The 27,510-nt window shown below is 45.6% G+C and overlaps 2 pseudogenes; one reads left to right on the top strand and one right to left on the bottom strand.

Annotated features, from left to right (window-relative positions):
* The window catches only part of LOC123491055, a 28,506-nt pseudogene extending 9,997 nt beyond the window's left edge, over positions 1–18,509 (top strand).
* A 6,665-nt stretch (positions 18,510–25,174) lies between these two features.
* Positions 25,175–27,510, bottom strand: part of LOC123481294 — a 5,349-nt pseudogene continuing 3,013 nt past the window's right edge.

Raw genomic sequence — 27,510 nt, 5'->3', positions numbered from 1 at the left:
GAAAGTGTGACTCTCTGTTGCCATGGAAACCATAGCACAGTCGTCTGTGTGTGTGTGTGTGTGTCAGTGAGGACAGCATAGCTCTGATCCTGCATTTCCACCAGTCTCTCTCATGGACACCCATGCTGGGCTGATAATGTACTTTATTGACTGGTAGACTGGCCATGGTCTCACTGTCATGTGCGGCTTTGATTTTCTGTCTGTCTGTTTGTGTAGCAGATAGATGGGAATGGAAAGCTGCCTGACTAATCGCCAACAATGTGAGAGCTTAGCCTCAAATAAACCGCCTGTTTATGGAAATAAATAAGGCCATTTATGACTCTGAAATGAGGTTCTAACTCCCTAGGTAAGGGCTCCAGTTTCAGCATTACTTGGTGGAAATTCCTACTATCGCTCAATGTGTAAAAACCCTCCGTCTCGTCACAACAACTTGGGACTGATCTCAAGTCAGAGGTAGAATCCCAAATCACTCCCTGCCACTCGGCCCTCCATTTGCACGTTTACGCGCACTTCGACCATATGCACTAGTGTCCCAAAGCTGAGGGTAGGGGCTAATTAGACCCTTGAATAGCCGCTTCAGAGCGAAGTGCTTTCCCGACACGCACGCGATATGTTTGGAGTTTGCGCAAATTGATACAAAGGAATGGAGAGGCGTGCCTAATTATAAACTCAGCAAAAAAAGACATCCCTTTTTTCAGGACCCTGTCTTTCAAAGATAATTCGTACAAATCCAAATGACTTCACAGATCTTCATTGTAAAGGGTTTGAACACTGTTTCCCATGCTTGTTCAATGAACCATAAACAATTAATGAACATGCACCTGTGGAACGGTCGTTAAGACACTAACAGCTTACAGACGGTAGGCAATTAAGGTCACAGTTATGAAAACTTAGGACACTAAAGAGGCCTTTCTACTGACTGAAAAACACCAAAAGAAAGATGCCCAGGGTCCCTGCTCATCTGCGTGAACGTGCCATAGACATGCTGCAAGGAGGCATTAGGACTTAAGATGTGGCCAGGGCAATAAATTGCAATGTCCGTACTAAGACAGCACTACAGGGAGACAGGACAGACAGCTGATCGTCCTCACAGTGGCAGACCACGTGTAACAACACCTGCACAGGATCGGTACATCCGAACATCACACCCGAGGGACAGGTACAGGATGGCAACAACAACTGCCCGAGTTACACCAGGAACGCACAATCCCTCCATCAGTGCTCAGACTGTCCGCAATAAACTGAGAGAGGCTGGACTGAGGGCTTGTAGGCCTGTTGTAAGGCAGGTCCTCACCAGACATCACCGGCAACAACATCGCCTATGGGCACAAACCTACCGTCGCTGGACTAGACAGGACTGGCAAAAAGTGCTCTTCACTGACGAGTCGCGGTTTTGTCTCACCAGGGGTGATGGTCGGAGTTGCGTTCAGCGTCGAAGGAATGAGTGTTACACCGAGGCCTGTACTCTGGAGCGGGATCGATTTGGAGGTGGAGGGTCCGTCATGGTCTGGGGCGGTGTGTCACAGCATCATCGGACTGAGCTTGTTGTCATTGCAGGCAATCTCAACACTGCGTTACAGGATAGACATCCTCCTTCCTGCAGGCTAATCCTGACATGACCCTCCAGCATGACAATTCCACCAGCCATACTGCTCGTTCTGTGCGTGATTTCCTGCAAGACAGGAATGTCAGTGTTCTGCCATGGCCAGCTAAGAGCCCGGATCTCAATCCCATTGAGCATGTCTGAGACCTGTTGGATCGGAGGGTGAGGGCTAGGGCCATTCCCCTCAGAAATGTCCGGGAACTTGCAGGTGCCTTGGTGGAAGAGTGGGGTAACATCTCACAGCAAGAACTGGCAAATCTGGTGCAGTCCATGAGGAGGAGATGCACTGCAGTACTTAATGCAGCTGGTGGCCACGCCAGATACTGACTGTTACTGACTGTTACCCCCCCCTTTTATTCAGGGACACATTATTACATTTCTGTTAGTCACATGTCTGTGGAACTTGTTCAGTTTATGTCTCAGTTGTTGAATCTTGTTATGTTCATACAAATATTTAAACATGTTAGGTTTGCTGAAAATAAAAGAGAGAGAGAGTTGAGTTGACACAGAGAGTTGACAGAGAAACGCAGTTGACAGAGAGATGACGTTTCTTTCTTTGCTGAGTTTATGTCATGTGCAGTCTGATTTCGAGACTTATCACATGTAACATGAAATACCTCCCAAATGAAATGTTTAACTGTTACTGAGGTTTACATCTTGTAAAACTATGGGGGATTTGTTAATTAGAATTTCATGTTTGTTTTATTATTTAAAAGTTGAACATGAATTGCGTCATTCAAGTCACGAGTGTGTCCCGAAGTTGATGGGTTTATTGATCCCCTCACACCTCTCTGGAAGTCACCCTGTGAGTTTCGTCAGCAACAACATGTGTCAACGAGTTGGTAGGGGTGAGAGAGTGTCTTCCAACAGTCAGCACAATATTGTGCATGTTACTTTCAGTCTAGTCTATGTGTATTACCTTGTTTTTTTTTGGTTAGCAGCGGTTTTGTGTGTCCATCCGTCCAGTACTGATTGGACTGTTCCAACTGTCCCCATAGGATCCACCACTTCAGAGGAAGAAGCTGTATTGTGAGAGAGAGCCTGGGGACACCTGCTCTGCTCTACCCTGCTCTACTCTACCCTGCTCTACTCTACTCTACCCTGCTCTACTCTACCCTGCTCTACTCTACTCTACTCTACCCTGCTCTACTCTACCCTGCTCTGCTCTACTCTACCCTGCTCTACTCTACCCTGCTCTACTCTACCCTGCTCTACTCTACTCTACCCTGCTCTACCCTAACGTGCTCTACCCTGCTCTACTCTACCCTGCTCTACTCTACCCTGCTCTACTCTACTCTACCCTTCTCTACTCTACTCTACCCTGCTCTACTCTACCCTGCTCTACTCTACTCTACCCTGCTCTACTCTACCCTGCTCTACTCTACCCTGCTCTACTCTACTCTACCCTGCTCTACTCTACCCTGCTCTACTCTACCCTGCTCTACTCTACCCTGCTCTACCCTAACGTGCTCTACCCTGCTCTACTCTACCCTGCTCTACTCTACCCTGCTCTACCCTAACGTGCTCTACCCTGCTCTACTCTACCCTGCTCTACTCTACCCTGCTCTACTCTACCCTGCTCTACTCTGCTCTACCCTAACGTGCTCTACCCTGCTCTACTCTACTCTACCCTGCTCTACTCTACTCTACCCTGCTCTACTCTGCTCTACCCTAACGTGCTCTACCCTGCTCTACTCTACCCTGCTCTACTCTACCCTGCTCTACTCTACCCTGCTCTACTCTGCTCTACCCTGCTCTACCCTACTCTGCTATGCTCTACCTTACCCTGCTCTGCTCTACTCTACCCTACCCAACCCTGCTCTATCCTACCCTGCTCGGTTCTACTCTGCTGTGCCCTACAGGCCCCTGCGAGGCCTTACCTGCTGAGTGCTGACATCATTGATTGTAAAGTGACCTTTGGCCCGGAGGTGCAAACTGCACGTCAGCGTTAATTAGCTGCTCATGTCGACAGCGCTACACTCCTCAGATCTCTCAGCACTGCCCTGCTCTGGCCCCAGCTCTGACTTACTGCAGCACAGTGCTGGAGGCTTTCACACTCACCCAGCATTAGGCAGGCAGGCAGGCAGGCCAAACTGGGGCACAGGCTGCCATGAAGGGGGCAGGCAAGGGGAAAGGGGGGAGGAGGAGGGGGGGGTCAGACAGAAGAGTGGGTCAGACATACAATAAGCACAGCCCAGGCAGGGAGAGGTAGAGGGGGGAGAGGTTGAGATTAGGAGTGGGATGAACACACTCAGAGGAGGAGATGCCTGCCCTCTATTCAGAGGATTACCATTTTGGATGAGCTCCAGCCTACCACAAGGCCACAGTGTATTCAGAAGGCTAGGCCTTTTGACCTATCTTTGGCAGGTTGAATAATGATCAGGGTTTTATCTGGTTTAAATGTTTGTTCACCACCAAACCCCCCCCAAAAAAAGAAAAATCAGCAAAACCTTCTTTACATTTTTTTTTTTAGATGATTAAATTGTCAAATGTAATGGCCAAGCCTATCAAATTGCTTATGTCACAGTAATAACTAGCTATAACAACCACTACGCCTGTGGTTCTGTCTATATCACTGTTGTCAGGCGAAAATCCCACCGCTTACACCCATTACTCCACGCAATTTGTTTCCGTGAACCTGCCCTCCTCAGTCCCTGTATGTGTCAGTCAGGGGTAAGAGGCCTTGCTATTACCCCACCACCACTACCCACGAGCCAGCCGGAGCTTGTTACCCCAACATCATCATCATCCATACAGCTTATTACAGGACATCACAAGTGCTTTAATGAGCCTCTGTCTAGCACCACCATGTAATGACCTGTGAAATAACCAACCAGAGCGGTGCCCTTTACCAGGATGAATATTAAGTGACTAATTTGACTAACCAGAGTCATCCAGAGCCATCTCTGGAGAAGAGACCCTGGATGAGATGACTGATGTGGTGTGTACAGCCCTCTGTACTGTGTATAGCAGGGATCATCAACTAGATTCAGACGCTGGACGATTTTTTGTTGTTGTTGTCGGGGGACTGCAAATTGACCACAAGAAGCCCAAACAGATATAATGTTTGACTAAAACATAATCATTTCAAACCTTGCTTACGTTTGTGTGAATACTTGGGAACATATTTATTCAATTCAAAACACTTGGAGCTGATTTCCTGGTGTTTTTACAGTCTTTTATGTCCAACAATGAAGATAAAAAAAAGAGTTTTGGTTGAGAAAACTTGGGGGGCCAAATGAAACCACTGCCAGCGGGGCTGTCAGTTAGGGAACCCTGGTGTATAGCCTACTGATGATCACTCCCAGGCTGGAATGAATGAATGAATGAATGAATGCTGATCTTGACATTGACACTGAGGAAGGATGCTTTTGAAGAGTAGCTTCTCAGTAGTGTTGAGTGGGTGATTGGACCAGTGCAGTGTCACAACAAGCCTGGCTGAGTACACGGCACAGTGATGTGTAAGGTGACGTGTCTGCCAGAAGCTAATACATCTGTCCAGGCCAGGGCACAGCAGAATGCAGCATTTGTGACTGAGTCCACGTGTTTCCTTGGTAGTGTTGCAGCCCATGGCATTACAGACAGACTGGAGAGACAGGAAACCCCCAGGCCCATCATTTCCCTCTCAGTACTACCTCTGCTGCAGCAGAGAGTTGTTCAACATTACAGCCTGACATAGTACTGTACTACCCCCACATAGTCCTGACTGAGGTGATTCATATTTGAAGATTCCTGTAGCCCTTTTAGATTGGAGAAACTTGAGGGACTCGCAGGGCAGTGCGTTGGAGTAGCTGACCTGGCCCCTTTCATTAATAACCTGAAGCTAGGGGTGCGGTTGTTGCACAGTTTTAGAGATAAAAAGGTCTGGGCACTGTCTGGGCCATGTCTGCATTCTGTATCAGGTTCAGCTGACAGGTCACCAAGCTCAAGTGCTGATGCAGCTCAAATCAAACAGATGACATGATGGGGCTTGTTGTGTCAGACGATGTACACTGGACAGGGTTGCCATATTGAATAAGAGGACCTTGTCAGATCTAAGCTTGGAAAGGCAGTAATCTCTGCGTGTTTGTGCTTGCGTGTGTGTGTATGTTGTGTGCACACGTACAGGTGTATGTACTGTGCGTGTGTGTGTGTAATGACAGAGAGAGAGGTGATGATCATATAGCAGCAGGCCCAGACAGTGGCTGTTATTTCAGGGCTTTAATGTCTGCTACCTGTCCGTTACTGGAGGGGGGGTGGGTCAGGGTGGGAGTCAGTCTGCAGAAACGCTAGCCTAGCAATGGTGAAGGATTGCACCCCTGTGTATAACCCAACACACTGCGCTCTAAAGCAGGCACTGGGCTTTATTTACTCTGCTATCAATCACAATCAAGCTGCCACTGGCCTCTTAAAGAAGAGGACCAGGCATCAGGATAGGACAGGACCCTGCATTATTTCAGGGTTCGATACTCTGACCAAAACAGTCGCGTTTGACTGTTTGACTTGGCAGTGCGACAATTTTTTTTATTATATCATGATTTATTCAAACAGTAATGTGCAATTGACCAAAAACAAACACACTTTCTGAAGAGGAAAAAACAGCAGGAGAATGCCCCTGTGTCTGTGCAGTGCGCATAGGGCCTATATGTTTACCACTTTAATCTCCCGAGTGGCGCAGTGGTCTAAGGCAATGCATCACAGTGCTAGCTGTGCCACTAGAGATCCTGGGGCGGCGCACAATTGGCCCAGCGTCGTCCAGGGTAGGGGAGGGAATGGCCGGCAGGGATGTAGCTCAGTTGGTAGAGCATGGTGTTTGCAACGCCAGGGTTGTGGGTTCGATTCCCACGGGGGGCCAGTATGAAAAATAGATAACAATGTATGCACTCAGTAACTGTAAGTCGCTCTGGATAAGAGCGTCTGCTAAATGACGTATAATGTAAAAAATGTAAATTATGTATCCGTTAGCGATGCTAATGATAGCCTAATCGTATTCGGGTATATGGAAATGCAGTAAAAGGTCACCACAAAGTAGCCTGTGCCTACCTGGGAAAAGCATGTTTTTTGCATCTTTCCAGTGGCCATTTGTAGAGCCCAACTGATATAGGATTTTTGGGTCCGATACCGATTTTATGGAGGCAAACAGATATCTGATATATGGTTTTTTAGAGGTGGAATGAAAAACATACCTTTTTTTTCACAAATTGTGCTCCAAAGGATTAACAGATACTCTAAATGATGATTTCTTAACTAAATATAAACATTTACATTATTTAAGAACATTTTATTTGTGGATTACATGATAACCACCAAAAAGCAACTATACCGGTACCGGAGCGCCAAATCTAGGTCCAAAAGGCTTCTTAACAGCTTCTACCCCCAAGCCATAAGACTCCTGAACAGCTAATCAAATGGCTACCCAGACTATTAGCATTAACCCCCCCCCCCCCACACACACACATTTTTACGCTGCTGCTACTCTCTAGTTTATTATCTATGCATAGTCACTTTACCTCTACCTACATGTACAGTGGGGGAAAAAAGTATTTAGTCAGCCACCAATTGTGCAAGTTCTCCCACTTAAAAAAGATGAGAGAGGCCTGTAATTTTCATCATAGTTACATCAACTATGACAGACAAAATTAGAAAAAAAATCCAGAAAATCACATTGTAGGATTTTTAATGAATTTATTTGCAAATTATGGTGGAAAATAAGTATTTGGTCAATAACAAAAGTTTCTCAATACTGTGTTATATACCCTTTGTTGGCAATGACACAGGTCAATCGTTTTCTGTAAGTCTTCAAGGTTTTCACACACTGTTGCTGGTATTTTGTCCCATTCCTCCATGCAGATCTCCTCTAGAGCAGTGATGTTTTGGGGCTGTCGCTGGGCAACACAGACTTTCAACTCCCTCCAAAGATTTTCTATGGGGTTGAGATCTGGAGACTGGCTAGGCCACTCCAGGACCTTGAAATGCTTCTTACGAAGCCACTCCTTCGTTGCCCGGGCGGTGTGTTTGGGATCATTGTCATGCTGAAAGACCAGCCACGTTTCATCTTCAATGCCCTTGCTGATGGAAGGAGGTTTTCACTCAAAATCTCACGATACATGGCCCCATTCATTCTTCCCTTTACACGGATCAGTCGTCCTGGTCCCTTTGCAGAAAAACAGCCCCAAAGCATGATGTTTCCACCCTCATGCTTCACAGTAGGTATGGTGTTCTTTGGATGCAACTCAGCATTCTTTGTCCTCCAAACACGACGAGTTGAGTTTTTACCAAAAAGTTATATTTTGGTTTCATCTGACCATTTGACATTCTCCCAATCCTCTTCTGGATCATCCAAATGCACTCTAGCAAACTTCAGACGGGCCTGGACATGTACTGGCTTAAGCAGGGGGACACGTCTGGCACTGCAGGATTTGAGTCCCTGGCGGCGTAGTGTGTTACTGATGGTAGGCTTTGGTACTTTGGTCCCAGCTCTCTGCAGGTCATTCACTAGGTCCCCCCGTGTGGTTCTGGGATTTTTGCTCACCGTTCTTGTTATCATTTTGACCCCACGGGGTGAGATCTTGCGTGGAGCTCCAGATCGAGGGAGATTATCAGTGGTCTTGTATGTCTTCCATTTCCTAATAATTGCTCCCACAGTTGATTTCTTCAAACCAAGCTGCTTACCTATTGCAGATTCAGTCTTCCCAGCCTGGTGCAGGTCTACAATTTTGTTTCTGGTGTCCTTTGACAGCTCTTTGGTCTTGGCCATAGTGGAGTTTGGAGTGTGACTGTTTGAGGTTGTGGACAGGTGTCTTTTATACTGATAACAAGTTCAAACAGGTGCCATTAATACAGGTAACGAGTGGAGGACAGAGGAGCCTCTTAAAGAAGAAGTTACAGGTCTGTGAGAGCCAGAAATCTTGCTTATTTGTAGGTGACCAAAGACTTATTTTCCACCACAATTTGCAAATAAATTCATTAAAAATCCTACAATGTGATTTTCTGGAAAAAAAATTCTAATTTTGTCTGTCATAGTTGACGTGTACCTATGATGAAAATTACAGGCCTCTCTCATCTTTTTAAGTGGGAGAACTTGCACAATTGGTGGCTGACTAAATACTTTTTTTCCCCACTGTACATATTACCTCAATTACCTCGACTAACCTGTGACCCCGCACATTGACTCTGTACCGGTACCCCCTGTATATAGCCTCATTACTGTTATTTTATTGTTGCTCTTTAATTATTTGTTATTTTTCTATATTCTTTTTTACTTCAGTTTATTTTAGTAAATACTTTCTTAACACTTATTTTTCTCAACTATAATATCAGTTGGTTAAGGGCTTGTAAGTAAGCATTTCACTGTAAGGTCTACACTTGTTGTATTCGGCACATATGACACAAAAGATTTTCATTTGATTCAACATTCAAAGGCACATATGACAAATAAGATCTTCAGTTGATTCAACATTCAAAGGTCATGTAAAGGTAACTTTATGGCAACCTTGCAATGAGCGCTTGTTCAGAGATACTTTTGAGGAGATGGGTAACTCCATTGGAATCGTATTAACGCCCATTGTGTATTTCCCTTGCATCATCAATGGACCGTGCGGTACATTCCTGTCGATTTTGAGACAAGGAGAGCTGAAAACCCAACATTAGTATGAATTTCATCAACAGGTACAAAATTACAAATATTTTCCGAGATGTGAGATAATTAACTTGTTCTCTGTAATATCGTATAGCTTTGGAATTGTGACATTACGTACTTTCAAGGAAAATAGGCAGGTTTCTCGACTCATACCTACGGCTGGGCGATATGGCCTAAAACTCATATCTGGATTATTTTTATTTAATATTTAATGTCACAATATATATATACCTTTTTTTTTTCTCTCTAAATAGCGTTGTTTTACAATTTAAAGGTCATATACACTGCATTTCAAACAGTCAGCAATAATCTAATGAATTCAGGGCTTGTGAGGTTATACCTAGGCTAAATATAAGCCTTCCACAACCATAAGACCCACTAATAATGTAATTATTTTATAAAAATATTTTAACCTGTTTTTATTTATAATCACTGATGTGGCTTTCAAGTCTGTCTATGAAAATGCACTTTTTGTTACACATTTAACTAGAACCATGCATAATGCACATTCATAATGACTAACTTCTTGTAGCAGGCATTAGGCTATAGAAAATTAACACAGGTCTCATCAACAATCTCTCAAGCCCACGGATCGAAGGAGACGAGACCAAAAATACAACATGAGAACAAGCGGACATACAGTAAACGCTCAAAAAAACGAAAAATAACAAAACCTTGTTTCTTGCGATACAGGCATTTGGAATATCGCGCAAAAACTAAAAACAGAATTAATCGAATTAATTCAATATATCGCCCAGCCCTTCTCATACCATGGCTTTGAGAAGAGATTGGGTGACGATTAGTTTAGCAATCGCGTGATGCAGCATGACAACGTGAACGCGACAGTCTGCTCTGTGAGGCGTTATACGTTCCTCCATTCATTGCTCAATGAGATTCCTATCTCCTCTTTTCGCTATATCTTGCTTGTTATCACAATGTACTGTCTGTTGTTATGACAAGCACACGCTAGCTGTTCATTACGAAAATGTTTTCTTACTGAAACCATAATGTAAATTAGTGTTATTAAATACAAAATGTATTGGCTATATATTTCAACTGCAAATGGCATGCACTGATGACTGAACATTAATGCAGTAAAATGCTTGCCGCACTGGTTTTAGTCACACATTCTAATTTAGCTAGCAAACAATCTTATCTCATCATGAATGAAGCACATGGCCTGAATGATACATCTGTGCCAACTAATTAAATAAGCCCACTAACATAATAGGCCTAGACAGTAAGGGTTATTTTTGTATGAAGAATGAGTCAGTGTTGACTTGACATCAGTCCAGTGTTCGCACATAAGTAGCTAGCACAGATTGCTTGCTAGCTAGCTAGCTAGGCTAACCACCTTGCTGGCTAGATAGAGCCTAACTTCATTGCTGGTTAGCTAGCCAGCTAACATTAACCAAGTGAGCACGATGAGGAACGGGTTGCTTGCTTGGTGAAGTGTACTTTTGATTATTTACTTATTCAAATATGCTGTGGCAAAGCGACTCACAGTTAAACCACCATGCCCACTCTTACTCTCACGTCGTGACTTACTGAATGATGTTGAATGATCAGCTCGTAGAGTGCCCTCTTTAGGCAACCATTGAAAAATTATAATGATCGCAAATGAGCTCACATATTTGTTCATTCTATGTATATAATATCAGTACTTTATCGGTGGCATAAAGACCGATACTAATATTGCTGTGAAGGCCAATATCTGCCGATTTTAATGTTGGTCAACCGATTTATCGGTCGGGCTCTAGCCATTTGTTTTGAAAACACCATCACAAGTGCTCTACAGACATAGGCGGCATGTCCATAAGCTTTCCCTAAAGTAGCCTAAATTGAATTAAATTGCCCAAATTGTATGCCCTAATTACCCTACTCCTGTCTTTACAGAAATAAAGAAAATAATTCGAAATAGGCTACTACACCAGAAAGCATGATTTGGTCACAGAGGATCATTAGCTTCTTTAAAAAAGACACCTTTAAAAAAAGGTCGGAAGGGACATCCTTGGAGAGCTCTTTGGTCTTGGCCATGGTGGAGAGTTTGGAATCTGATTGATTGATTGCTTCTGTGGACAGGTGTCTTTTATACAGGTAACAAACTGAGATTATGAGCACTCCCTTTACTCCCCCTCTGCTCCTCCTCCCTCTCCTCCTTCCTCTGCTCCTCCTCCCTCTCCTCCTCCTCCTCCCTCTGCTCCTCCTCCTCCCTCTCCTCCTCCCTCTGCTCCTCCTCCCTCTCCTCCTCCCTCTGCTCCTCCTCCCCCTCCCTCGCAGCATGGTACATGGGAAGATAATAGAGCCCTCAGGTCCTGGGGAGCTTGCATCTCCCCCTCTCCTCCCCCTCCACATCCTGCCTATTACTGACTTCCATATTGAGCAGCACAGCTCATTGTTCATCTCTCGTCTATGTCTGCTCTGCTGGGTTGGAGAGCGACAAGAGAGACGCCGGGGAAACGCAGGATTTATCTACCCGCTGGTGTCAGCAGTGGGATCCAGCTCTAACACAGAACAGGCTCTGCTTTGAATCACAGGGTTGGAGAAGGCAGTGTCGCCCAGCCTGGAGGAAAATACACTACATCACCAAAAGCATGTGGACACCACCTGCTCGTCGAACATCTCATTCCAAAATCATGGGCATTAATATGGAGTTGGTCCCCCACTTTGCTGCTATAGCAGCCTCCACTCTTCTGGGAAGGCTTTCCACTAGATCTTGGACATTGTTGTAGGGACTTGCTTCCATTCAGCCACGAGCATTAGTGAGGTCGGGCACTGATGTTGGGCGATTAGGCCTGCAGTCGTCATTCCAATTAATTCCAAAGGTGTTCAATGGTGTTGAGGTCAGGGCTCATTTCTGTATGGACCTCACTTTGTGCATGGGGGCATTGTCATGCTGAAACAGGAAAGGGCCTTCACCAAACTGTTGTCACAAAGTTGGAAGCACAGAATCGTCTAGAATGTCATTGTATGCTGTAGCGTTGACTTCCCTTTACTGGAACTAAGGGGCCTACCTCCTCCCCTAAACTTTACAGTTGGCACTATGCATTCAGGCAGATAGCTTTCTCCTGGCATCCGCCAAACCCAGATTTTTCCATCGGACTGCCAAATGGTAAAGCATGATTCATCACTCCAGAGAAAGTGTTTCCACTGCTCCAGAGTCCAATGGCGGCGAGCTTTACACAACTCCAGCCGACGCTTGGCATTGCACATGGTGATCTTAGGCTTGTGTGCAGCTGCTTGGCCATGGAAACCCATTTAATGAATCTCCCGACAAACAGTTCTTGTGCTGACGTTGCTTCCAGAGGCAGTTTGGAACTCGGTAGTAAGTGTTGCAACCGCTTCAGCTATGCGTTTCAGCACTCGGCGGTCCCGTTCTGTGAGCTTGTGTGTCCTACCACTTCGCAGCTGAGTCGTTGTTGCTCCTAGACGTTTCCACTTCACAATAACAACACTTACAGTTGACCGGGGCAGCTCCAGCAGGGCAGAAATTTGACAAACTGACTTGTTAGAAAGGTGGCATCCAATGACGGTGCCACGTTGAAAGTCACTGAGCTCTTCAGTAAAACCATTCTACTGCCAATGTTTGTCTGTGGAGATTGCATGGCTCGGTGCTCGATTTTATTCCCCTGTCAGCAACGGGTGTGGCTGAAATAGCCGAATCCACTTATTTGAACGGGTGTCCACATGCTTTTGTATATATAATGTATATAGGTTCAGTCAATATGAATGGGCTGTTTGTGAGCTACTCAGCGCATAGCTGTATAAGGCCCTTGCTATTGCACAGTGGGGGCTGTAACAGAAATGCTGATACTGTATGTAACACAAGACCATACAAATCTTTATGTACATTTGAAATGAACTTGGCAGTAGTGGCATGGTATGTGAGTTCTGTTTTCATCTTGATTAAAGCTACACAACAGGAAATGTGCAAGATGCAAAATCAGAGTATGTGAGTCTCAAATTTGGCCCAGAGCCTCACCTGTACTGGAATGGCTCTTAGCGTAAAATGCATCTTTGGTCTGAAGGGAAGTATCAATCTGCAGTGTTTGTATATGGTTAATGTCCTCCTAGGCAGCTGCAGCCCTGTGTTGAACCCTCCAGAGAGATCTCCCCCTGCATCACAGTGTAACCTAGACTGTTCAGGGCATGTTGATGAATGCACCGCAGGCCATATCAGTCATATAGCCGCAGCTATCAGCGTTCATTTAGTCCAGACCAAATAGCTTCCACTTCCAGCCCTCCCTCCCCCCGTCTCCCCTAGCTCTGGCCAGATTTAGCCGTGACCTTGGCCTGACGTGTGCCGTTCTGTCTGGCCGTTACGGCCGGGGCAATCTCTTTACCTCCCTGTGCCCTGGCTGTCGGTAAATAAAGGCAGCAGTCAGACAGGAAAGGCTGTCCATTGATACTGCTGTGTGTGTCAGGAGGACTGTCCCAGGAGAGACATAATACCCTTATTAACATGCTTCTTGTCATTGGTGCTGATAGCTTAATCAATTTTCCTCCTCTTTGGATGACCTCTATGTTTTTGCACGGGCCGTATGCCCAGAGTGAATGTCCAGGTCATTTAATAACCCTCTATCTCACTCAATGGCTGGCTGTCTCCTGTTCTCTCGCTCTCTCCCCCCTCACGCTCTCTCCCCCCCTCGCGCTCTCTCTCCCCTGCGCGCTCTCTCCCCCATCGCACTCTCACCCCATCACACTCTCTCCCCCCTCGCTCGCTCTCTCTCTCCCCCTCGCTCGCTCTCTCTCTCCCCCTCGCTCTCTCTCTCCCCTCGCTCGCTCGCTCGCTCTCTCTCTCCCTCGCTCTCTCTCTGCCCCTCGCTCTCTCTCCCCTCGCTCGCTCGCTCTCTCCTCGCTCGCTCGCTCTCTCCCCCTCGCCGCCGCTCTCTCCCCCTCGCTCGCTCTCTCTCCCCCTCGCTCGCTCTCTCTCCCCTCGCTCGCTCTCTCCCCCCTCGCTCGCTCTCTCTTCCCCCTCGCTCGCTCTCTCTCCCCCTCGCTCGCTCTCTCTCCCCCCTCGCTCGCTCTCTCTCCCCCTCGCTCGCTCTCTCTCCCCACTCCCTCGCTCACTCTCTCCCCGCCTCCCTCGCTCACTCTCTCCCCCCTCCCTTGCTCTCTCTCGTCGCTCCCTCCCTTGCTCTCTCCCCCTCCCTCGCTCGCTCTCTCCCCTACCTCGCTCGCTCTCTCCCCTCCCTCCTCGCTCGCTCTCTCCCCCCTCCCTCCTCGCCGCTCTCTCTCTCTCCCGCTCGCTCTTTCTTTCTTCCCGCTGCTCTCTCCCTCGCTCGCTCTCTGTCTCTCTCTGCCGCTCGCTCTCTCTCCGCTCCTCTCGCTCGCTTCTCCCCGCTCGCTCTCGCTCGCTACTCTCGCTCTCTCCGCTCTCTCTCTCTCCCGCTCTCTCCCCGCTCTCGCTCTCTCTCTCTCCTGCTTTCTCTCCTCTCTCGCTCTCTCTCTCTCGCTTCCGCCGTCTCTCTCCGCTCGCTCTCGCTCTCTCTCTCCGCTGCTCTCGCTCTCTCCCGCTCGCTCTCGCTCTCTCTCCCGCTCGCTCTCTCCCCCCGCTCGCTCTCTCCCTCCTCGCTCGCTGTCTCTCTCTCCTCGCTCGCTCTCTCTCCCCCTCGCTCACTCTCTCTCCCCATCCCTCGCTCACTCTCTCCCGCCTCCTCGCTCACTCTCTCCCCCTCCCTCGCTCTCTCTCGCCGCTCCCTCCCTAGCTCTCTTCCTCCTCCCTCGCTCGCTCTCTCCCCCCTCCCTCCTCGCTCGCTCTCTCCCCCTCCTCCCTCGCTCGCTCTCTCCTCCTCCCTCGCTCGCTCTCTCCCCCCTCCTCCTGCTCGCTCTCTCTCTCTTCCCGCTTGCTCTCTTTCTTCCCCGCCGCTCTCTCCTCGCCGCTTTCTGTCTCTCTCTCCGCTGCTTCCGCTTTCTCGCGCTCTCGCTCGCTTTCTCCCGCCGTCTCAGCTCTGCCACTCTCGCTTCTCTCTCGCCGCTTTCGCTCTCTCTCCCGCTCGCTCTCGCTCTCTCTCCCGCTCTCTCGCTCCTCACTCTCTCTCTCTCCCTGCTCTCTCTCCGCTCTCTCTCTCCCGCTCGCTCTCTCTCTCTCTCGCTGCTCTCGCTCTCCTCTCGCGCTCTCTCTCCCGCTCGCTCTCTCTCCCGCTGCTCTCTCTTCGCTCTCGCCCGCTCGCTCTCTCTCTCTCCCCGCTCGCTCTCTCTCTCTCCTCGCTTGCTCTCTCTCTCCCCGCTCGCTCTCGCTCCCCCTCACTCACTCTTTCTCTCTCTCTCGCTCTCCTCACAAATATCTGTGTTCATGTTTGGAATGCATTTATGCACATATACTGTATTAAACATTCTGTGCAGGTGTGTGTAAAGTAGATTTATTGAACTGTTTCTAATGTTGTGTTCCTACAGGACACCGTGTGTTTAATGGCTGGGGTTTTAACCTTCCCCGTGGCCAGTCTCTATTGGACAAGTGGAATCAGGTTCCAGAGGGCATAGACGTTCTCATGACCCACGGACCTCCCCTCGGTGAGTTGACTTCATAGAACCCCAAAACAACCCATTATACAGCCTTTCCCACAAGCTGCTAAAACTTATGAATTTGCCAGTATGATTACTGTGTCACTCATTCATTGCACTACTGGAAGCAATGGAAGCAGAGTTAGGGTGACATTTTCCTTACGCTACAACGAGCGACAAGCTACAGTGAGGGAAAAAAGTATTTGATCCCCTGCTGATTTTGTACGTTTGCCCACTGACAAAGACATGATCAGTCTATAATTTTAATGGTAGGTTTATTTGAACAGTGAGAGACAGAATAACAACAACAAAATCCAGAAAACGCATGTCAAAAATGTTATAAATTGATTTGCATTTTTAATGAGGGAAATAAGTATTTGACCCCTAAAACATGACTTAGTACTTGGTGGCAAAAACCCTTGTTGGCAATCACAGAGGTCAGACGTTTCTTGTAGTTGGCCACCAGGTTTGCACACATCTCAGGAGGGATTTTGTTCCTCCTCTTGCAGATCTTCTCTAAGTCATTAAGGTTTCGAGGCTGACGTTTGTCAACTCAAACCTTCAGCTCCCTCCACAGATTTTCTATGGGATTAAGGTCTGGAGACTGGCTTGGCCACTCCAGGACCTTAATGTGCTTCTTCTTGAGCCACTCCTTTGTTGCCTTGGCCGTGTGTTTTGGGTCATTGTCATGCTGGAATACCCATCCACGACCCATTTTCAATGCCCTGGCTGAGGGAAGGAGGTTCTCACCCAAGATTTGACGATACATGGCCCCGTCCATCGTCCCTTTGATGCGGTGAAGTTGTCCTGTCCCCTTAGCAGAAAAACACCCCCAAAGCATAATGTTTCCACCTCCATGTTTGACGGGTGGGGATGGTGTTCTTGGGGTCATAGGCAGCATTCCTCCTCCTCCAAACACAGCGAAGTTGAGTTAATGCCAAAGAGCTCGATTTGGTCTCATCTGACCACAACACTTTCACCCAGTTCTCCTCTGAATCATTCAGATGTTCATTGGCAAACTTCAGACGGCCCTGTATATGTGCTTTCTTGAGCAGGGGGGACCTTGCGGGCGCTGCAGGATTTCAGTCCTTCACGGCGTATTGTGTTACCAATTGATTTCTTGGTGACTATGGTCCCAGCTGCCTTGAGATCATTGACAAGATCCTCCCGTGTAGTTCTGGGCTGATTCCTCACCATTCTCATGATCATTGCAACTCCAAGAGGTGAGATCTTGCATGGAGCCCCCAGGCCGAGGGGAGATTGACAGTTCTTTTGTGTTTCTTCCATTTGCGAATAATCACACCAACTGTTGTCACCTTCTCACCAAGCTGCTTGGCGATGGTCTTGCAGCCCATTCCAGCCTTGTGTAGGTCTACAATCTTGTCCCTAACATCCTTGGAGAGCTCTTTGGTCTTGGCCATGGTGGAGAGTTTGGAATCTGATTGATTGATTGCTTCTGTGGACAGGTGTCTTTTATACAGGTAACAAACTGAGATTAGGAGCACTCCCTTTAAGAGTGTGCTCCTAATCTCAGCTCATTACCTGTATAAAAGACACCTGGGAGCCATAAATCTTTCTGATTGAGAGGGGGTCAAATACTTATTTCCCTCATTAAAATGCAAATCAATTTATAACATTTTTGACATGCGTTTGTCTTGATTTTGTTGTTGTTATTCTGTCTCTCAGTGTTCAAATAAACCTACCATTAAAATTATAGACTGATCATTTCTTTGTTAGTGGGCAAACGTACAAAATCAGCAGGGGATCAAATACTTTTTTCCCTCACTGTAGGTTACATTATTTCAATGAGATTTGTGATTCAAATATTCCATTAATTTACTCTCGGAGAGAGTTTCACTTCCTGATAAAGTGCTTGAGGATAATAGCAAACTTCACAGATTGCGTCGAAAACTTTGCGTTTATCGCTGCGTTTAAACAACAGCGTTAAAACATGGAAAATGTCGCCCTTAGTTTGCCTGACCTGTCTCACTATATGTAATGAATGAAGAAGCTAATGTTCAATTTATTTCCGTTATGTTCATTTGTATTTTTAAGTGTGTTAATCAGTCTATTGGTGTGGTTTGGGGACAGGTTTCCGGGACTGGGTCCCCAAGGAGCTGCATAGAGTGGGCTGTGTGGAGCTGCTGAACACAGTACAGCAGAGGGTCCGACCCAAGCTCCACGCCTTCGGGGGCATCCACGAGGGTGAGTGTTCTGTACTCTGACCACCATGGTCCTGGTTCTACACCATAACAAATTGATAAAGGACTGAAGTACAACATCCATGTTAGGAAGTCGTCAGATTTCAGGCAAAGCACTTCCTAACATGGATGCCGTTCTAAAGCGTGACACTTAATACTGAATCAGTGGGGGATATCCTGTGCCTGTTATTTGTCTGTGTTTTGACTCTGGTGTCTAATGTATTTGTCCTCTGTCTGCAGGGTACGGCATTATGACGGATGGATGCACAACTTTCATCAACTCCTCCACCTGTACAGCCAGTTTCCAGCCCACAAACCCCCCCATCGTATTCGATCTGCCCAACCCATAGAGCATTTTTTTAAATTCAGTTGTACTAAATGCTAATCTTCAAGATATTTGTCTTTTGTAAACTGCTTGTAAAAATGCATGAAAATCGGATTCTGGTAATGAAATGAACTTTGTAAAATATTCCATATTTGACATTGGTTTGCGTTTGCTGAAATGGCTGGTGTTCCGTACCATTTGTTTTCTTTGTTTCCTCTCTCAAGATGGATAAGCTCCTTGCCTCACAGGCAAGTACACTGCCTGGACAGTATCGGGTACTCTTTACATAAGCAATACTTGACCTCATGATGATAATAGAACATGCATTTGGTCTCTGTTAAAGGCTTGTGTATTGTTGAAAATGAAGCCTTTGAAATGAAATTGTATGTTGAAATTTGTATGAAATTGGTCCAATTATTATATACCCAGTATAGAGTAATCCCTTGTGCTCTCACACTGGTGTAGGAGCTTTATGTGTACTGCTGCATCATCTCCATTGATCTGGGGCGCGTTCAGTAGGACGCAACGTTTTGGAACGTTCAGAGAGAAATATGCTATGTGGAACTATCTGCAATGTTCGACCACGTTTGGCTACTGAACGTGGCCGTGTTTTTCTCTAGTCTCTGGCCAGTCTTGTGGTACCGTTTGACATCAAACCATTCATTCTCATGTTACGTTATGAATAATCAGGTGTAAAGAACACTTTCACTTGATGTTCATTGAAAACAGATGCTGTATATTCTCAAGTGCGTTTTCAACATGCATGAATCAGGCATTTTCATCTCACTTTAAGATATGTATTGATATTCAACCAACAGCTGTAAAATATTTGGGATGCCCTCTAAAGTACAATTATAAGAATTTTGCTAATTGTTTTGTTATGTATTTTTCTCCAATTTTTGCACTGTGTGAAAATGCTATCTTGCTAGCACAAAAAAAGTTGCCAACGGTAGTCTTCTCTGTCATTGTAAATGCCTGTTTAGTTTACTGGTTTATGAAACTTTTTTTAACTTGATGAATTTAGATGCCTTTATATGCAAATAAAATTCAAAGATTTCTACCTGTTGAATAGCTATACATGTTTTTGTGTTTTACCTTTGATGATATGACGAATTAATTAATTCTTAGTTGCCAACTTGTTTCTAAAACTTTGTTGGACCTATTGCTCTTTACCACTTGTCTGGGAAATTATGTCTGATTATCATTATGACAAATAGTCCCTTATACAGTATGCCAGGGGTGTCAAACTAATTTGATTTGAACTCATTCCACAAAGGGCCTAGTGTCTGCAGGTTTTTGTTTTTTCCTTTCAATTAAGCCCTAGACAACCAGGTGAGGGGAGTTCCTTACTAATCAGTGACCTTCATTCATCAATCAAGTACATGGGAGGAGCGAAAACCCGCAGACCCTCGGCCCTCCGTGGAATGAGTTTGACAGGTGCTGTACATTGTCCTCACTTTGTATACTATAGAAGTGGTCATGCACACTAAGGAAACGGTACATAATAATAATATATGCCATTTTACAGACTCTTTTATCCAAAGCGACTTAGCTAATGCTTCCCCACTCTCTCTTTCTCTCTCTCCCTTGGATAGAGGTGAAGCTGTATGTCTGCCATACCCGTCCTGCCTGGGCCAGACTGATTAAGTCTATTAATTAACCCCTGACTGACAACACAATGGATTAATAGGTGCTCTTGATAAGGGTGGCTGTGGCCCTATGCTTTCCTGACAGCCTATTGATTGGAGAGATTTGTCAGGGTGGCCTTGGTCCTGGCACTGATGGATGTCATATTGACTCTCCCCCGTTCGTCGACACCCAGTAGGTGGTCGCTAAAACACCGGCCACCGGCTACTTTCAGAAGTGAGTATTTTTGGTGTTTCCTCTCTCACTATTACAGACTATTACTCAGGCTCCGCAGAAACACAACACCTGGCTGGTACTGCAAGCAATGCGAATGATCACACTGTTGTTCCATAACATTCCCTTGAGTACCCTACAACAATATGAAAAATATGAGATGTTAATTACAACCTCATGTATCTAAAATAATACCTAAAAAATAACTTACCACTCATCCCCGTGGATATGTTTTGTTGTTGTTGAAAGAAGCTGGACCTCAAGTCCATTTATTTTCATTAAAGGTGACTCCAGGCGACCCATCTCTAGTAGGCCTAGACCTAAGTGCTCAGGGCATTGTCAAAGAGAATATATCACAGTTAGTATAGGAGTAATATACTGTACTTAGATTACAAAAGGGGTTCTCAAACTTTTTGGGGCGGGACCCCTTTTTTTGTTAGCAAATTCATCAGGGACTCCCCCTCATAATCAGAACACATTTTTACATTACATTTTAGTCATTTAGCTGACGCTCTTATCCAGAGCGACTTACAGTTAGTGAATACATATTTTTTTATACTGGCCCCCCGTGGGAATCGAACCCACAACCCTGGCGTTGCAAACGCCATGCTCTATCAACTGAGCTACATCCCGGCCGGCCATTCCCTCCCCTACCCTGGACGACGCTGGGCCAATTGTGCGCCGCCCATGAGTCTCCCGGTCGCGGCCGGCTGCGACAGAGCCTGGATTCGAACACAACTTGAGTGCGATAAAAATACCCTACAGGGAGTTTTACTATGACGTTTTACTATGACGTTTTACTATGACGTTTTACTATGAGAAAAGGTTGCCATTTTCAAGCTAATTTCCTGTAATTCTACACATTTTGTCCTGCCTCATGACATCTACACATTTTGTCCTGCCTCATGACATCTACACATTTTGTCCTGCCTCATGACATCTACACATTTTGTCCTGCCTCATGACATCTACACATTTTGTCCTGCCTCATGACATCTACACATTTTGTCCTGCCTCATGACATCTACACATTTTGTCCTGCCTCATGACAAATGTAGAATTGCAGGAAATTAGCTTGAAAACTGCAACATTTTCTCTCTGATTGCCAAGAGGCAGGCCTTTTAAATGTAATTTTTCGTCCAGCCATGTACTTCAGACGTCATAGTAAAACTCCATGTAGGCAATTTTTATCGCTCTCGAGTTGTGTTCTGATTATGAGGTGGTCCATGATGATTATTTTAAATATTTTGTTGTTGCGGCATTAAAGCTAGTATCCTGCAATTCCAAAAAAATTATCCATGAGGTAGAGAGAAAACGTTGTAGTTTTAAAGCTTAAATTAGTGCATTTATGTAAAAATAAAATAAAAAATCATTTTGGGGGATAGTATTGAGTTGAAAAATGGATAATTGGTGGAGTACTTTGGATACCAATATCCCTTTGAGCCTCCCGGGCCCACGTTGCCCAGGGTTAAGAACATAAATTGTAGATGAATAATATTGTATTGTATTGCACACTTTAAACTTATTCCACAGATACCTTGGTCGTTTAAGTCGTTAGTAATATTCATTAAAAAATGAATACAAGAATATGTATATTTTCAAATCTGGCTGTGGACCCCCTGCAGTACCTCTGTGGACCCCACTTTGAGAACCCGTGAACTACACAACAAGTCTGGTATTCATCCATTCAGTTCCTATCACCATGTCACCCTGATTAAAACTGAAGTCCGTAAAGGGGGAAAAGGCGCCACTGTTCGCCCAAGCACCTTTGTGATTGTTTTGTTGACGAAATGGAGGAGAGGAGCATCTAGCATTGTGGTTTGTAAAGTCGCAGTACATATTCTGCTGTTTATCACACGTGCAATGATGTCCAAGGTGGACAAAACTGTTGTTTGAAGAAACGTCTTTGCACGACTCCAACACCATCATTAAGTTTGCCGACGACACAACAGTGGTAGGCCTGATCACCGACAACGATGAGACAGCCTATAGGGAGGAGGTCAGAGACCTGACCATGTGGTGCCAGGATAACAACCTCTCCCTCAACGTGACCAAGACAAAGGAGATGATTGTGGACTACAGGAAAAGAAAAGAGGACTGAGCACACCCCCATTCTCATCGACGGGGCTGTAGTGGAACAGGTTGAGAGCTTCAAGTTCCTTGGTGTCCACATCACCAACGAACTATCATGGTCCAAACACACCAAGACAGTCGTGAAGAGGGCACGACAAAGCCTATTCCCCCTCAGGAGACTGAAAAGATTTGGCATGGGTCCTCAGATCCTCAAAAAATTATACAGCTGCACCATCGAGAGCATCCTGACTGGTTGCATCACCGCCTGGTATGGCAACTGCTTGGCCTCCGACCGTAAGGCACTACAGAGGGTAGTGCGTATGGCCCAGTACATCACTGGGGCCAAGCTTCCTGCCATCCAGGACCTCTATACCAGGCGGTGTCAGGAAGGCCCTCAAAATTGTCAAAGACTCCAGCCACCCTAGTCATAGACTGTTCTCTCTGCTACCGCACGGCAAGCGGTACCGGAGTGCCAAGTCTAGGTCCAAAAGACTTCTCAACAGCTTCTACCCCCAAGCCATAAGACTCCTAAACAGCTAATCATGGCTACCCGGACTATTTGCACTGCCCCCCCCATCTTTTTTTACGCTGCTGCTACTCTGTTAATTATTTATGCATAGTCACTTTAACTCTACCCACATGTACATATTACTTCAACTACCTCAACTAGCCGGTGCCCCCGCACGTTGACTCTGCACCGTACCCCCTGTATATATAGCCTCCCTACTGTCACTTTATTTTACTGTATATATAGCCTCCCTACTGTTATTTTATTTTACTTCTGCTCTTTTTTTTCTCAACACTTTTTTGTTGTTGTTTTATTTTTAAATAAATGCACTGTTGGTTAAGGGCTGTAAGTAAGCATTTCACTGTAATGTCTGCACCTGTTGAATTCGGCGCATGTGGCCAATAAAATTTGATTTGATTTTTGTAATATCGCATAACGGACGTGGCAGTTTCACCAACTATGGATCATTTTGTGTCACCATGGTGATGTGGCCGGTGACACTTTGCTTCTTGAACGTCCAAAATCTTGAAAACTTGACTGCTGACATGCAAAAACATTTTGGCACTGTATCAACAGTGGACTAATGAACATATGGGGATTTTAGGGATGTATCAAAAAACTGCTACACAAACAGATGGACCATATGAGGAGAGAGACAGCTATCGGAAATCCTGAGCCTGCTGATTTAATACTGAGGAAGGAAGAGTAGAAGAGACGAGGGGAGAGGGTTACTGAACCTTCCCTTCCCACCCTGTCTGTCTTCAAGCCACTCTGCTGCCTCCTGACGTCTACCCAATCCTGCTCAGGAAATGGTATCCTGCCCCCTTCTGGCCATACATCTAACATGCTACTTCGCGTGTGAGAAGGACAACAATGATTGGATGACCATCCTTTATGTATTGGAGATGGGGCTAAACAGTTTTCAATAACTCTCTTTATTCATCATACGCAGGCTGTATTTTTTTGTTTTGCGATACATACACTACCAGTTAAAAGTTTGGACACACCTACTCATTCCAGGGTTTTTCTTTATTTTTTACTTATTTTCTACATTGTAGAATAATAGTGAAGACATCAAAACTATGAAATAACACATGGAATCATGTAGTAACCAAAAAACTGTTAAACAAATCAAAATATATTTTATATTTGAGATTCTTCAAATAGCCACCCTTTGCCTTGATGACAGCTTTGCACACTCTTGGCATTCTCTCAACCAGCTTCACCTGGAATGTTTTTTAACAGTCTTGAAGGAGTTCCCACATATGCTGAGCACTTGTTGGCTGCTTTTTCTTCACTCTGCCGTCCGACTCATCCCAAACCATCTCAATTGGGGGATTGTGGAGGCCAGGTCATCTGGATGCAGCACTCCATCACCCTCCTTCTTGGTAAAATGGCCCTTACACAGCCTGGAGGTGTATTGGGTCATTGTCCTGTTGAAAAACAAATGATAGTCCCACTAAGCCCAAACCAGATGGGATGGCGTATAGCTGTAGAATGCTGTGGTAGCCATGCTGGTTAAGTGTGCCTTGAATTCTAAAAAAAATCACAGACAGTGTCACCAGCAAAGCAGCCCCACACCATAACACCTCCTCCTCTATGCTTTACTGTGGGAGATACACATGCGGAGATCATCCGTTCACCCACATCGCGTCTCACAAAGACACTGCGGTTGGAACCAAAAATCTCAAATTTGGACTCCAGACCAAAGGACACATTTCTACCGGTCTAATGTCCATTGCTCGTGTTTCTTGGCCAAAGCAGGTCTTTTCTTCTTATTGGTGTCCTTCAGTAGTGGTTTCTTTGCAGCAATTCGACCATGAAGGCCTGATTCACACAGTCCCCTCTGAACAGTTGATGTTGAAATGTGTCTGTTACTTGAACTCTGTGAAGCATTTATTTGGGCTGCAATTGCTGAGGCTGGTAACTCTAATGAACTTATCCTCTGCAGCAGAGGTAACTCTGGGTCTTCCATTCCTGTGGCGGTCCTCATGAGAGCCAGTTTCATCATAGCGCTTGATGGTTTTTGCGACTGCACTTGAAGAAACTTTCAAAGTTCTTGAAATGTTCCGTATTGACTGACCTTCATGTCTTAAAGTAATGATGGACTGTTGTTTCTCTTTGCTTATTTGAGCTGTTCTTGCTATAATATGGACTTGGTCTTTTACCAAATAGGGCTATCTTCTGTATACCCTGGAATGAGTAGGGTTGTCCAAACCTTTGACTGGTACTGTACATCACTATTGATGATACAACACAAATATATACAAATCACTTGAATGAGCTTGATGGGTCATGTTTTGACATTGTTACTGTATATGTAACAACATCAGTTACCCTCAGTGTAAAGTAATGTATGAACTTGATTCATTATTTGTCCTGGAGCTCCGTGGCTTAGAGGCTCAGCTCGCTGTTGGTTTGTCCCAGGATCCATGCACTCGCCTGCAGCCCCTGAACCTCTGTCTCCCTGAGTACACCTCCTCTATCCCACACATGCCCTGGGAAACACACACACACACGAACGCACACACAGAGAATACATAATCACAATACACACAACATGTAAAAACATAAAACGATTAACACCGTAATATTTTTTCTACACGCTCTTGCAGGTCTACCTACCTTGACGAGGTGGACACAGGGTGAATGGTGCGGAGGTTCTTCGGTATAACCTGTGCTGCTGGACACACTCGGACCAATGACCCAGGAGGTGTGCCCCTTCAGCCGGATCACCTCATAAGCACTTAAGAGACATTTTCCACTGCTTTCGAGTTCAACATTTCGTGTGTGTATACATACTCAAGATAATACTGACTTGCTCTAACTGTAATCTATGCCCCTGTTTCTAGAGATCAAGTGGTGATACATTTTACTTGTGACAAGGACAATGCTGATCTTTAATACCTGTCTATGACTGCCTGGTGTACATCTGCCCAGCCCTCTGAATCCTGCCCAGCCTCCAGCTCTCTGGTGATGCTCTCCAGATGGACCCCAGCCGCATTGGCCCCACTCCACACCGCTACTGTGTGGTCAGAAGAGGAAACAACAATTACAATATGACTACGAATGAATGAACTAACCCCCTAAGTGTTCATTATGCATTCCAGAAGTATTTAATTGGTCCGGTTAAATTCAATGTGTGTTCAACCGTTTAATGTTCCTTTGATTGTTCAGATCAATAATATTTTTGCATGGATTGATTGTGATGCTGATTTTGACATGATACAGGGGAGTGTCTCACCACTGGAGTCCCCGTGTTCTCCTATGATGTGTCTGTGGACAATGCTAGGGTGGATCTGCAGTCTCTCCGTCAGGTAGCGGAACCGTGCTGAGTCCAGATTGGTTCCGCTGACCCTCTCCTGAGGGGAACCCACTCAGCTACCAGGCCACATAGGTCAGCACATCCACTGGAGTGCCACAGAGTACAGTACCACCGGGTTAGCAACCAGCCAGGGTTAGAAACAAATATATACATGTTCAATTACTATTGGACAGGGTTTATCCACGCTAGGAATAAACATTTACATAGGGAAAAGGAGTCATATAACTAACTAAGTTTGACTTGACTCATCTCATCAGTCTGATAATATCCTACTCACTTCTCCCTATACTAATATAAGAAGTGGCCATGGTATAGTGAGTTACTAGGGTTGGATACAACCAGGAGGATGGTGTCAGGGCTGTGCTGGGCCAGTGGAGGGACGATCTGCTTCAACACCTAAATGTTCCTCTGGACCAGATCCAGACGACTCTCCCCCTGCCTCTGACGCACCCAGTAATGACGCACAGCTTGGAGTTGGCTGTGTCTGAGTAGTCTAAGTCTCCAAATTTGTACATCTAGGGATTTCATAGTTTGTCACTCTGGACACATTTTCCCACAAGAGTTTGAAATGCAAAAAGCATTTATAGCACTGTATTATTTTAAAGGAGTCACCCCACATACACATAAGCATGCGCGCACACACACACACACACACACTGGCACTGAGCCAGGCTATGGCTGACCTCTGGCGGCTGTGATCTTGGAGGTCTTCAGGAAGAGGCTGGCATGCTGCATGTCCAGCACCTCACCATGCAGTTTGTCCTCCACGGCCTCCACCAGGGTGACTTCATCAGCCACACCCTTCACAGCAAGTCACAGGGTAAGTGATAAGCTAACCCACTGGCTCCAGGCCATCTATAAATCACTGCTAGGCAAATCCCCGCCCTATCTTAGCTCATTGGTCACCATAGCAGCACCCACCCGTAGTCTGCGCTCCAGCAGGTATATCTCACTGGTCATTCCCAAAGCCAACACACTCCGGCGCCATTCCTTCCAGTTCTCTGCTGCCAATGACTGGAACGAATTGCAAAAATCTCTGAAGCTGGAGACTCTTATCTCCCCAATAACTTTAAGCATCAGTTGTCAGAGCACCTTACCGATCACTGCACCTGTACACAGCCCATCTGAAATAGCCCACCCAACTACCTCATCCCTATATTGTTATTTAATTTGCTCTTTGCACCCCAGTATCTCTATTTGCACATAATCTCTTGCACATCTAGCATTCCAGTGTTAATACTATTGTAATTATTCTGCACTATAGCCCATTTATTGCCTTACCTCCATAACTTGCTACATTTGCACACACTGTATATATATTTTCTGTTGTATTTTCTGACTTTATGTTTTTTTTTCTTTACCCCATATGTAACTCTGTGTTGTTTTTATTGCACTACTTTGCTTTATCTTGGCCAGGTCGCAGTTGTAAATGAGAACCTGTTCTCAACTGGCTTACCTGGTTAAATAAAGGTGAAATAAAATAAATAAAAAAA

The sequence above is a fragment of the Coregonus clupeaformis genome, chromosome 6 (genome assembly GCF_020615455.1).
Source record: "Coregonus clupeaformis isolate EN_2021a chromosome 6, ASM2061545v1, whole genome shotgun sequence".
Classification (NCBI taxonomy): Eukaryota; Metazoa; Chordata; class Actinopteri; order Salmoniformes; family Salmonidae; genus Coregonus; species Coregonus clupeaformis.
This window is presented reverse-complemented; position numbering and strand designations above follow the sequence as displayed.